The sequence below is a fragment of the Cavia porcellus genome, unplaced genomic scaffold (assembly GCF_034190915.1).
Source record: "Cavia porcellus strain 051 isolate PalLab524CR breed Dunkin Hartley unplaced genomic scaffold, mCavPor4.1 scaffold_17, whole genome shotgun sequence".
Lineage (NCBI taxonomy): Eukaryota > Metazoa > Chordata > Mammalia > Rodentia > Caviidae > Cavia > Cavia porcellus.
The window spans coordinates 35,590,241-35,604,325 of record NW_026947500.1 but is presented as its reverse complement, the minus strand read 5'-3'; positions in this window follow the sequence as shown (position 1 = coordinate 35,604,325).

Below are 14,085 nucleotides of genomic sequence, written 5' to 3'. Positions count from 1 at the left end.
GCAATTGTAGCTCATCTTTATCATCTTTATTTTCCCATTGATGAAGTTGATTCTGTGTGCAATTTCTTGTTTATAACTCCTTAAAAGTGTGCTGTATTAGACGATAATTTTGTGGAATTTACTTTATCATTAATTATATTTTCAAGATGTGTCCATAGTTCTTTTATATTGATGTAGTCCATTTTTTTTCAAAGATAACTAACATTATGATTGATGAATAAACTGTATTTTATTGATCTGTATTTACCTTGCTGGACAACTCCTTTAGTATAAATTTCCTCCTAATGATGAGTTAGTTTTGTGTACCTCATAAAACTATTTCCATTTGCATCGAACTAACCCTAAATCATTTGATCATAAGCATCATGAAGTTATGACTTAAAGAGATAAAAAAAAAAACAGCAAACTGGTCTAACAATTCTTCCTTGTGTAATTAGTGATTAAGAAATTAAATTCTGTCAGTGGTATAGCTCCGTGGCTCAGTGCTTGCCTGGCAGGTGCAAGGTCCTGGATTCAATTCTGTTGTTCAAAAGAAATTAAATTTACCTTGTTCACAATTTGAAATTATCAGGTATTTGAAATGTGCATGGTTTGAATAGGTATCAAATTATCGTTACAAGCTGGTTATCGTTACAAGCTGGCATGGCAGTGTGTGTGTGATGTTTTAGCATCCTGTAAGACTGAGACAGAAGTTTAAATGTAGACTGGACAACTTAGCAATTACAAAGAAACTTAAAAAATAATAAAGGATTATTGAATGTAGGTAAGTGTAAAACCAAGGGTTTACTTGCACTATCATAAAAAAAGAAAGAGAGAAGAAATGGAAGAATGACACAAAACAAAGTATTATGATTAAACTTTAGTTTCTTCTTACTGAGGATGAATGAGTGTTGTTAATTTAGATCATCTTCAATATTTCTATATATTTAAACAACTACTGAATGTCTTTTAGATAACAACATGAAATTCCATTCACAGAGTATGCAAAAGCATTTCATTAAAAAATGAAAATACACTTATAGCATAAAATAATATCAATACATATACACCTTGTCGAATGTGTAAGGAAAGGAGACTTACATGCAGGGAAAAGGTTGGCTTGTTGATGTTACTCAAAGCAGTTTCTGCCTACACTGGTGGTCTCTACATTTAAAGCAATTACACGAAAGATAAAGAAACTACATGCAGAGGCCCCAGGTAGCACAAGTTAGCATAAAAGTTATCAGAAAGAGAAAGCAAAACAAGGAAGAGGCCAGAAACATAAAAGACTGTGATACTATCCTCCTGCTCTCTGAGGAAATGGGAAGGAGTTAAGGGACAGACACCTGAAGACTCTTATTTAATTGGCAAAAACTTGGTAATCTGTGCAAACACACACGCGCGCGCGCACATACACACCAGAGTCTAAACGTATACAAATGTATATTTTCACTTTTTATCACTAAACTATTATACTACAAGCACACATCTCCTCTTAATCATTACCTGTGAACCACCTTTCTGTGAGGCTCCCACTCACACTCATTCATCACAAAGCGATGGGAAGCAGTCAAAGGCCCAAAGAATGTAAAGAGACGTAGCTACCAAGCGCCTACATGGAGGATGGGGAAAACCACTAGTCCTAAACAAAAAACAGCCAGGGAGTTTCTGATAGTTCCTATTCTTCTAGGGTAGCTATCCATCTTCTTTTTTCCATCCTTTTCCAAATAAAACATTTTCTTTTATTTAAAACTCTGCCTCTTTAATTCATTACTGAAGCTCAGAAATTATAATCTGGGTAGTTTTGCGTTCCATATAGGGAGCAGTTCATATATCCCATCCTACTGCAAAAAGCTAAATTAAGCTAAGCAACTTCTGCATTACTTCATATCCCTACATCTTGTGATAAAAGTAACAGTTTATGAAGATTCTCAAAAAATAAAAAAAAAAAAAAATGGGCCAGGAATGTATCTCAGTGTAAAGATCCTGGGCTAAATCCTCAGTACTATAAACAAACAAACAGCTTTGTTTGCCCAGTTTTGACTTAAAATATGTAAGGAATATGTAATGTTTACTAAGCAATTATTTGTTATATGAATATCAAATTATAATTACTTTATCAAATTTTTATCATCTCAAGTATGAAATTTCTCATTGTATCAATCTTTAGATGCTACATTTTCAAGCGAAATGTTTTAATTTTCATCAAAAATTTTGATGAAAATCTTGATACCCTGTTTCAGCAAAGTAACTTGCTATTATTGTTTTTTTTTTTACAAATGAAATCTAACAAGCTGATTTCTAGATAGTTCAGACCATATCCAATTCAGAAAAGGGTAAAAGGGGTACAGTGTACAGCAAGAGAACATTAAATTACATTTTGAACACATACAACTTGTACAATTTATGGGTCTTCAAACGGTTTCTAGGTAGGATTTCCAATGCACTATTCCATTAATATTTAAAACATAGTTTTCAGTTTGACTTTTTTACAGTATGGTAATTCTTCTATTTTATGAATGCTAAGAGAATATAAGAAAGATTCTAGCCCTGAATATAGTTAGAATTAGGAAGCATACATCTAGCTTTCGTTATTCATTAGAATTTAACTTACTTCTTTGTGTTTTATTGCATTATGAAGTTTCTGAATTCTTTCAATCATAAGAAAATGCTTTGCATGTATTTCTAAAAGTTTTTTTTCCTACCAAAGTATACTTTAATATGCAAACTTAATATAAGCTATTTAGAAAAAAGCATATCTTAATTATATATTTAATACACAAATGAAAATACATGTTATTCCTTTTGTATCTACCACTTCTGCTACTAGTTCTACTGATATGTTTGTATTACTGCTATTTTAATTGCTGCGATTACTACCTGCCACCTTTTATTTTTTACATATAGTGAAAAAACATGTTGTTTCATATCTAAATCAGTGTTTGAGTAACATATTAATTATATGTTTTAATTATTAGAATATTGAGACTAAATTAGAACTTAGACTAAATTCATTCACCTAAGCTACTGATAAATTGTAGAGCTAGAATTAGAACCCATGTTAATTAGATTCCTGAAGCAATTCATTTAAATATTGATCTACATCATTTGCTTTATTTCAGTAGTATACACACTTAGCATATTTAGAAAAAAAACAAGGAAAAAATCATCCTATAACAATCATGTCATTTTTCAGAGAAACAATCAAGGTTTTGGGGCTTTATTTTGTTTTGTTTTGTAACTCCTGTTATTTGAATTGTGATAGTCAAGACTGATTATTATGAAATCTTCAAGAAGAAAAGTGGCCTTCATTTCATTTTTCCGATATGTTCTCAGAGAGGCAACTCTATATGTGCTTGACCTTTTCAAGGTTCTGCAGTTTGATTGGATGGCTGCCTCTGTTATCACCTTTTACAACCTTTGCTTCATATGAGAAATCAGGGTGGACTGGGGAGCCAATCAAATGCAGAATACTAAAAAGGTTATAGCAGCGCTGCAGACTACAAGCTTTCCCAGATCGCAATGGTTATTAACATTCAGGTGCCTCATTCCAATGACAAAAATTGTAATAAGAACAGATGAGGCCACAGTGTGAATTTTATCCTTTTAACAATGACCAGAGAGAAAATGGATGTATCTGGAGGTCTGCCTTACCCGTCCTTCTGATACTGTGCTGCCTGTTTATAATCCTGTGAGTTGGCTTTCGTGTCATGAATGGGGGTCATGTTGACATAAATCAGTATCAGGAGTGCATGTTGCTGCATATTGCTTTGGGCCACGCATTACTATCATAATTGCCTTTTCTTATGCATGTTCTCCCTTGTCCTATTTCTACATGGCATTTAAAAATGAAATGGGCCTTTGAAATATTGGCTCCTTTATTTTTCATTAGGGTTTCTAAAAGAGTCAACCAGAAATGTCATGAAGTGGTTGGTGTAAGAGTATCTTAAAGTCTTATTAAATACATAATCAACTTTACTATTGAAAGCAATATATGGTATTAAATTCAAATGGCAGGGCTAGTCCCTGGACTGTTATATACAGTCTAACTTTATTACTAATAAATTTACTGTGTTTATTCATTTAGGGGACTGCATTTAATGAAGGCTATTTTTTATGTTATATATTTTCTAACATACTTATTCAAAAGAGTTTTATGTTTGTTTGTTTTTGCATTTCAGGGTCTCTTATATTTCAAAATATTTTGGAAAATGTCAGAAGACCAGCCTTTCATTAGAATTATATGATTATACTTGTTTGTCCTTATTAAATTAAGCTAGAAAAACGTATCTCTTCAGTATAATGAGAATAGGAATCCAATGTTAGGCTATCCACATATTCCTGTTGATGTCAGTATTTTAAAATGTATGATCACAAGTAAGAAAAATCTAATATTTTTATATCACTCAAAAAACAAAAGACTTGGAAATAAGCAACTATGTACAAAGATGTTGTATTTTCCTTCCACCAAACAAAACAATTTTCTACATCCTGAAAAGGAAAATATGTTTTTCTGATTAAATTTTTGATGCAATAAATCTTGCATCTGTCATCCATTCACAGCAGCTTTGGAAAAAGAGTTTCTTTTCTTACAGTTTTAATTAAAGGTCAGTTGGGATTTTCATGAGTAACTCTTTCTGAAGTTTTCTAATCTTGGTGAATATATGAATGCCTCAACGGCTGGGCCACAACGCCTGCTGTTCTGAGCTCAGATCTGCACTGTTGTCATCACCTCAGTGTAGCTGGGAATCTCTTCTTAAATCCAGGGCAACTCAGCATGCAGAAGGCACACAAAACTGTTCAGACGGAGCCAGAGATGGGCCATCTGCTTGTTAGCGCTTCTTTCATAAAATAAGAAGCAAAAATAACTGACCATTAAATAAAGTCTTTCACCTTCAGAAGTTCTAATAAGAAGAAAGAAAAAGAAACTTTTATGCTTGTCATCAACTATACAGGTAACTTTTGTTAAGTAACAAAACTTTACAATGTACAGTATCTGGTCATAAAGTTGACCCAGTCTGCCCTCCGATGGGTAGTTATTTTTCCTAAATAATGAGAGCTAGAGGATTCTTCTGTGATGGTTACAGTAAATGAATTCTGAATTGGATCTTATTGTCCTCTAGCATTTTGTCATTTGTCACTATGCCATAGTCTTTTATGAACATTTAACAACACATGCAAACCTCTCCTATGGATCAACTCAATGCAGTCCCTTATACTCACAATCTTGCCTTGAAGCACACAAATGTCTACATATAAAGATAATAACCAGAGTCACACACACAATATTCCAAGTTCAGAGACCTTTGCCATGCCATGTTAATGGTTATTTTGAGAATCCACTTTTCTACTTTTGTTTGCAGGCCTTTGTCATCACAACTGATTTGTTTTCCTTTTATGTAGAGTTGGAAAATAAACCATAACTATATTTATAATTTATCCTTTGTAAGTGACTCAGAACAGCTTAAATATGATGGACAATGATGAGGAATAGGGCTACTGACTAGTTTGCTGAATACCCAAGTTGTCATTAGAATGTTTTTCCCTCATTTCACCATCTTGCACCAACATCTTTCTCAGACTTAATTTCATTCTCTGGAAAAAAACCTTTTATTTGGGGGAAAAATGCCTAGCAGATATTCTAGAGTCTTGTCTTAAAACGTTAGAAATTGTTATGGTATTTAAATATCCCCTGAAGACTGAGCAAATCTTGGAAGGTTGTGGAACCTTAGAAAGTGGAGACTAAAGAAAAGGAGTTACATCCTTGGAAGCATGCACATGAAGGCGATATTGGGGGTTTTGCTCCATTATCTCTCTTTTTGCATCCTAACTGCTATGCAGAGGCAAATATCCCCTGCTATAACTTCCAATATGATATACAGTGCTGCCACTGGACCAAAGTACAAGGGTCAAGTGACTTTGTATTAAATGTTCTGCAACTATGACTCAAAATAAATCTTTCTTATTTAAGTTGATTATCTTGGGTTTATATGTCACAGTGATGGAAAGTTGACCGACCGCAAAATCCTGCAGAAATAAGATGACTTTTAACAACCCTTCTGACAACTGGGCGCAGATATCCAGAGTCCTCCAGACACGTTTACAATGCCTAAGTTTTATTGGTCTTGTTCTCTACTGTTTTGTCCAACATTATAATATCTAATAAGATAGACAATTCTTTTTAAGAAACAAGGGACAACGTTGATAACCATTGTTGATAAACTTGTACTCTGTTCTACACCATGTGCTACGTCTATCCTTGGTATTGACTGACAGCTTTGTTTTGCCATATTTGACTGTATTCTTACCCCCCCCCCCAAAGAAAGTAATAAGCACTAAGGAGTAATAAAAAAAAAAAAAAAAAAAAAAAAAAAAAAAAAAAAAAAAAAAAAAAAAACAACCCTTCTGACAATGTAATAGTTACCTTTCTTGACTAGCTTTGGTAGGAGATCCATTCAGCATGTATTACTTAGCCAAATGGAAGAATCTTCTAGTTCCTTAGCCTAAATCATAGCTCCATTCCTGAAACCTCATGGAAAACACCTCTGCTGACCATGCAGATTATACTGGGAAAGGATGATGCAGTGGCTGGATAATGTCCCTCTGACTCTTTCACTGTCCGAACGCCACAGCCTATGCACACGTTATCATGGTAGAGAAAAGCAACTTTGTGAACCTAATTAAATTAAGGATCCTAAGATTTGGAAATCATCCTAAATTAACCACAAGAACTCAATGCAACCAAAGAGCCACATAAAAAGAAAGCAGGAAGGTTATTTTGAGAAGATGGATTGTAAACATGGAAATGGTAATTACCATGGTGCCTTTGCTGCAAGGGTGCGAAACCAAGAAATGGAGGCACCTCCAAGCTGCTGTGTAAGTCAAGGAATGGATTCATTCTTACAACCTTCAGAGACCTCAGTCCAAACAAGACTTAAATTTAACCCACTGTGACTAACTTTGGACTTTCTCTTACAAAATTATAAGATTTTAAGTGATTTATTCTATTGTAATTGGTTATAGCAGAAAAAAAAAGATGTTAATACAAATGATTCCCCCAAAAGAATACTAGACAAAAATAAGTGTACATTTTCTAAATTTGGGCAGCATCTTTTGTACTTTGACTATACATTTGATAAAATGTGTTTAAATTCCTTTTGAAACTGCATCTGTGGGAAACAGATTTTTTGAAGGATAGGGAATCTGGATATAGGAGTAAACAAAAGAGAGATAAAGGATAGAACAAGTAAACTAGATCTGGTAGAACAGTTTCCCCCAATGAAGATATTTACTATGTATCACAAACATGCACTAATAAATAAGTTAAAATCTAGGTTTGCTATAAACGTTTTAATAATTTGTACCTGTCTAATACATTTTCATCCATAAAAATGTGGTATGTAATGAAGCATGCATAAATGCTTATTAAATGAATACTGAGTTTGTTTTATTTGGCAGCCGATAATCAGATACGCTGTGAAACCAACAATAACTCTTTTGGGCTTACTTTTAGCACTGTGGTAAATAGTTGTAAGCATGAAATATGAAAGGTAAGACTGAGAATGACAGAAACAGGCAGAAAATGACACCAACAAAAGTTACAGTGGAAAATACTATATTTCTAAAAATACATCAGAACAAATGGGAAGACAAAGTCTAGAACTCGTAGACATGTAAGCATCCTTGGGTGGAATTCTTCACGGAAACAAATAAAACATTGAGTTAAGTTCAGATTGAGAGCAAAGAAACACACTTAAAATGATAGTACCTTGCAAGAAAAGTAATATATCATTGCTTCCACATTTTAGCGTGCTCATTTCACAACACAGATTTCAGATTATTCAAACTACTACCCACAGATAATATGCTCCAGGAGGGCGAGTAGAATTTACATTTTACCATGCATCCCAGCAGCTTTTGATCCCAGTCATTACTAGATGACTTTTAAAAAATCCTGCTGAAGTAAACACAGGCAGGCAGAGGAGGACTGCAACACAGAGATGGCAATGTTTTTTTTTTTACCTAGATACAGGTAAGAAACTCAGTGACCCAGATCAGAATTCCAAATAGATAGGATACCCACAGATTGAAAAATTCGATTATGATTTTGAGGCATTGTTTCTCTGTCTCAGCTCAAAAAAATCAAGGTTCTATTTCCTACAACATAGAATTAAACTATAAAAAGCAGATTTCTTGTAATATTTTCAACTCTGCTATTGATGTGGTTTATTTGCAAACTTCATAGGCATTATTTCAAGCTTCTAAGTACCTCTGGACACAACACAGATATGATAAACTAAATTTACATTTAGTAGACCTCTAAAGAATCTATATATTCACAGGAATTCAAGGGATGATTATTAATAGGCTCATCGATTATGTTCGTTATTCAGGCTACCTGGCTTCTTATGCTGAATGATGTCTAGCAAGAAAATCTGTAATAAAAAATAGAATAGAGAAGATTTACTAGTTCTGCATTAGGATTGTTAATTTAAAATACTAAATAATGGATCACATGTTTATAAAATTAAATAATTTCAGCAAATTGCTCCCTATGCCCCAATCACCTTATCAATGGATCAGAATGATGGATAAATGTCCAAACATCTACAGCAAATCTTTTTTTCCCTTTTATTAACAACATAGACCTGTCTACTTGCCTTAAGCCAGCCTAGCTTATCCTCACCAATTATAACATAAAGTAATCTTATAGTTTTAGGAGATGCTTTTTTCTCTGCCAAAAGCTGTTTCAATAAACAGCTTTTAGTTCCAAAAACAGGAATTGGTAAACAGATTTCCAGCATTTTAATCTGAAAAGTCTGGAAGAATACAAGATTTTCTAAAATCAAACAGCACAACTGTCATGCCTCACTCCATGTGGCAAAAAAGAATTTCTATGGTCTCCATATACATCTGCGTCTGCTGTGGTCCTAAAAATGAGAATGCACTATTGCTTTGCTCTGTATGAGACTCTGGCCTGAAGGAAGATAGCAAAAGTTATTAGTTATCATGAATTGGTTTTCTGTTTGTGTTTTCCCATTTATCTTTGGACATATAGAAAATTACAACTACCATTGTAAACGGTACCAGCCAATACTAAAATTCTCAATTTAATTCTTTTATAAAACCTCCAGATGATTTCGTGACTGGGAATACTTAAGTTTTGTGAGACATCACTTTAAATGAAGTGAAATAATATAAGAGATAGGTGCTCTATTTTGATTTATATTTAGTAAGCACAGGTATAGAACTATTAGAGTAGAATGAACATATGAAGAGGAAAAAGGATATTGTTTTGACCAAAAGGTGCTACTGAGAATTTAACCCAGCAAAAACCACCATGCATGTTTAAGTGCATAGAAGGCAGAATCCAAATTAACCCAAAATTGAAGAAAATGTTACTTAATTAAGCAATTACTCTTAGAAAATAATGAAGAGAAAAATACATTTTAAGGATATATGATAAGGTTCTATTTAAAGTACATTTTCTAACATGATTCAAATTTCATGTAGTAAAAATGGGGAAACAAGTAACATAAGAGGAAACCCAGAAACATACATATATATATATATATATATATATATATATATATATATGGCATACCAAAAATCATAAGACAGGAACGTTTTTAGTCAATTATATGATTTATGTGTAATGAGATGTAATCAACGTATTTACTCAAGGAAACTGCTGTTCTGTTTAGCAAAAGCAAAGACCTTACTTCCAAAGAAAAGTTTCAAGAAGTGTATTCAATTTCTAAAATTGAATAATAAACAAATTCAAAAATTGGCAAGAAACTTGAATAGATGCTTTTGCAAAAGATGCAAGAAAAAATTGATAAGCACAAGTTGTTACCATCACAAATCATTAGTGAAATGCAAATCAAAACTTAAAAATACTATCTCACACACTACAAAATGCCTAGTGCAAAACAAACACACGAATACAAACAAAAACAAGTGTGGACCAAGACATGGAAGAAATTGAAATGCTTCAGTAGTGTTGGTGAAAATATAAAATGCTGCATTTTCTTGTAGAATTGTTTTGAGGCATTATAATTATATGTGATCTAGTAAATTTACTACAGAGTGTTCATTACAAAGAATTTAGAGAATAGACTGAGACAGGTTATGTATTGTTATATTCAGAGCACTAGTGTTCGTACCAGCTAAAACATGAAAGCAATCCAGGTTTCCACTCCCTAGATAAATAAATTAGCAGAGTGAAGTATATAAATAAAATGTTGCTGAACTTTAAAAAGAATGGGCATTCTGAAACATGACACAACATGGGTGAATATTTAGGATATTAAGTAAAATAAATTAGTAACTAAAAGAACACACTCCAAGTTTCTCCTTACTGTAAAATGCTTAGAGTAGTCAAAGTGATAATGACCATAACTAGCATGATGGTTGCAAGAGTTTAAATTAGGAGGTGGGAAAGTAAGTGTTCCTGGGTAATAAGTATGGCACGCCAGCTTTTCAAAAACATAAGAGTGCTAGAGGTAAAAAATAATGAGGAGAAAAAATATGATGATAATTATTTTGTGTTTAATACAATTTACAAATGTTTTAAGATAATAAACTAAAAATTGATCATACATAGGTGCATACAAACTATATATTTCAGCATAAGAAAATTGGGGAAAGCAAGAAAGAACAATTTGGAGCTACTAAGATGCAGAAACATGGATTAAAAATTATGAACACTCATACAGAAAGTAATAATAGTCAAAGGTCTTCAGTTTAGAAAGAAAATGATTTCACAGAGAAATCTGGATTTTGACAAAAGAATTAAGATCAGCAGAAATTTTTGTGTATTGAATAAATGGAAAAGCAACCATCATTTGTAATTTAAACTCTTAAAGAAGATAAATGACTAAATGCAATTCTACAATAAAGTTAATTTTGTATCCTGCAACAATTAAAGGTATGACAGTGCTATCACAAAGGATAAGAAAAGGAATAAAAATTGTAAGTTTCATGGCACTTATGTTAAAAGAGAATTTGTGTAATATCAGTTGAAGAGAAACTTTGAAAAGATAATTATTTTAAGCACAAAACAATCATAATATAAAAACAGAATTATAGTTAAACTCCACAAATGAGATAAAATGGAACAGGAAGTAATTACTGTAAGGGAAGGGGAAAAGGAGAACGAAAATTATGCAAAAAAAAAAAATAATAAGGACTGTAAAGCGCATTTTTGTCCAACCTTATTAGTAATAATATTAAATGTAAATACTCAAAATATTTAAAATAAAGATTTTCAGGTTAGATAAAAAGACCCAGCACTATGCTGATCTTCTAGATATTCAAGTTGAACATTCTAATCACTGAAAAGAGGAGAGAGAGAGAGAGAGAGAGAGAGAGAGAGAGAGAGAGAAGAGGCAGTCAGACACAGAGACAGAGAATCAAAGAGACTATGCTACAATAAATCAAAGCAAATTGAAAAGTTGAATACTAAATTTAGACCTATACCTTTTTCTATGCACTCAACTAAAATTGAAATGGACCAAATGCCTAAATTTTAAGGAAGAAACATTAAATCTGCTGAAATATAGAATAAGTTGAAGTCTTGAAAACAGTGTTAAAGGCAAAGATTTTATGAACAAACCTCCAGTAACACAGGAACTATCATGAAAAATCAACAACAGGGATCTCATCTTATTAAAAAGCTTTTGAGCAGTGAGAAAAACCACCAGTGAAGTGAAGAGAAAATGCAGTGTGAGAAAATCTTCTGTCTGTTTTTCCTCAAAGGATTACCACATAAAGTATACGAAAGACTCTTAAAATAAAAGAAAAAAAATCAGATGACCCAAATTTAAAACCCCATTTAAAAGAGTATGTGAGGTGAATATGCACTTCTCGTATGAAGACATACAAACAACAAATTAATATATGAAAAAACATTCAGTATCACTAGTCATTAGAGAGATGAAAATTTAAATAATGCTGAGATTACATCTCACCTCAGAGACAATAGTTATTACCAAGAAACCAACTAATAACAAATGCAGGCAGGGTTTTGGAGAGGAAGAAACCCTTCTCCACTGTTGGTAAGAATGTAGACTGGTGGAAATCACTTTGGAGATTTCTTAAAAATCTAGGAGTAGAGTTTCCAATTAACCCACTAGTCCCCTTCTTGGTATCTCCCCAAAACAATTAAAAGCATCATACTTCAGCAACATAGGTACACCCATGATTATAATAGTGCATTTTATAATTGCCAAATCTTGGAAACAGCCAAATGCCCACCAATTAGTGAGTAAATAAAAGAGATTTTGTCTTAACAGTGGAGCTCTGCTCAGTCGTAAAGATCAACTTGAGACATTTCTAACTGAATGGATGCATCTTTAACCATACTCTTAAGTGAAATACATTGGGATCGCATGCAAAAACTGCACTGTTTCTCTTGTGTAGAAGACAGAATATGTAAAAAGGACTGAAATATATAACAGGTATCATGAAATAAGAAGTACAAGTTCAAATATGGAGGGAAACAAGGAGAGGGAACTGGGAAGAAAAGGGATAACTAACAAGAAATAAGAAAAGAGGGAAAAATTGAAACAAAGCCTATGTAAAAGGAGAGAGGAGCAGAGGGTAAAAAAGGTAGGCAAATGGGAAAAAAAGGAACCAAGTTGTATCATGTACTGGTGCAAATTCTCTATGATGAATGTGAGGCTTATGTATATATAAAATGTACCAAAATTCAAGCAGATGCATAAAACAGGTAAATGAAAAGTTTAAATCAGAAAAAAGCACTAGAATCTAACAAATGAAATACTTAAGAAGTGATCTAACACAGGGAGCAAAATATCTATAAATTGAAAATTGAAGTTCCTTGAAAAAAGAGATCGAATAGGATGTCAGAAATACATTCCTTGTCCATGGGTAGGAAGAAACAACATAGTGAAAATGGCCAGACTCCCAACATTGTTATACAGATTTAATGCAATCCTAATCAAAATACCATTAGCACACCTCACAGAACTAGAGAAAACAATACTAAAATTAAACTGAAATGACATAAGAACTAGAACAGAAAAAAAAAAATTATTGGTAACAAAGGCAAAGCAGAGACATTACAATCCCAGATATGAAATTATACTAAACATCTATGGTGGAAAAAAAAATCCTGAGGATCAATAGAATAGATTAAAAGATGTAGAATCAACTCCAAGCATACTCCACCAATTTCTCTTTGATAAAAAGGCCAAACACGTTCACTGGAAGAAAGACAGCCTCTTTAATAAAAGGAGCTCTAAAACCTGGCTTTTCACATGCTGAAGAGTAAACTAGAACCGTGTATTTTACCTCACATTAAATTAAAATCAAAATGAATAACAGATCTAAATATTAAAACAGAAGCACTAAATCTGCTGGAAGATAGAGGAGACACAACCTTTGAAGGCCTAGGTATAGACAAAGATTTCATGAACAAAAGCCTCATGGCATGGAAAGTATTACAAGAAATCACCAACTGGGATATCATCATATTAAAAACTTTGCACAGTAAAAGAAATCATGGAGTAAAGAGATAACTCACGATGGGAAAATTTTTAGCCAGGTGTCCCTCAGACAAAGGATTAATATTTAGAATATGCAAAGAAATGGACAGTTGGGTGTGGTGGCGCAAACCTGTAATCCCAGCACTCTAGAAGCAAGACAAGAGGACCACAGCAAATTGGAAAGGAACCTGGGCTACAAAGTGAGCTCAAGGTCAGCCTGAACTGCATAACAAGACCCTATCTCAAAACAACAAAAATAAATAAATAAATAAATAAATAAGTAAAAGACTAAAGTGAAACAAATCAGACTACACAGATTTAAAGACCTACTCCAAATACAGGCAGGCATCTGATAGGAATTCTCACTTCTCAGAGGAAGCAATTCAGATGGAAAACAAATATGTAAAATACGTTCAACATCATTGGTCATTTGAAAGACACAAATTAAAACCATGTTGAGTTTCCATTCCATGTCACTTCAGAAAGAATGGCTGTCATCAAGAATTTAATGAATGCTTGGGGCTTCAGGGAAAAAAAAAAATAAATGCCCTTGTGTACTCTTGGCGGGAGTGTATACTAGTGCAATCACTGTGGA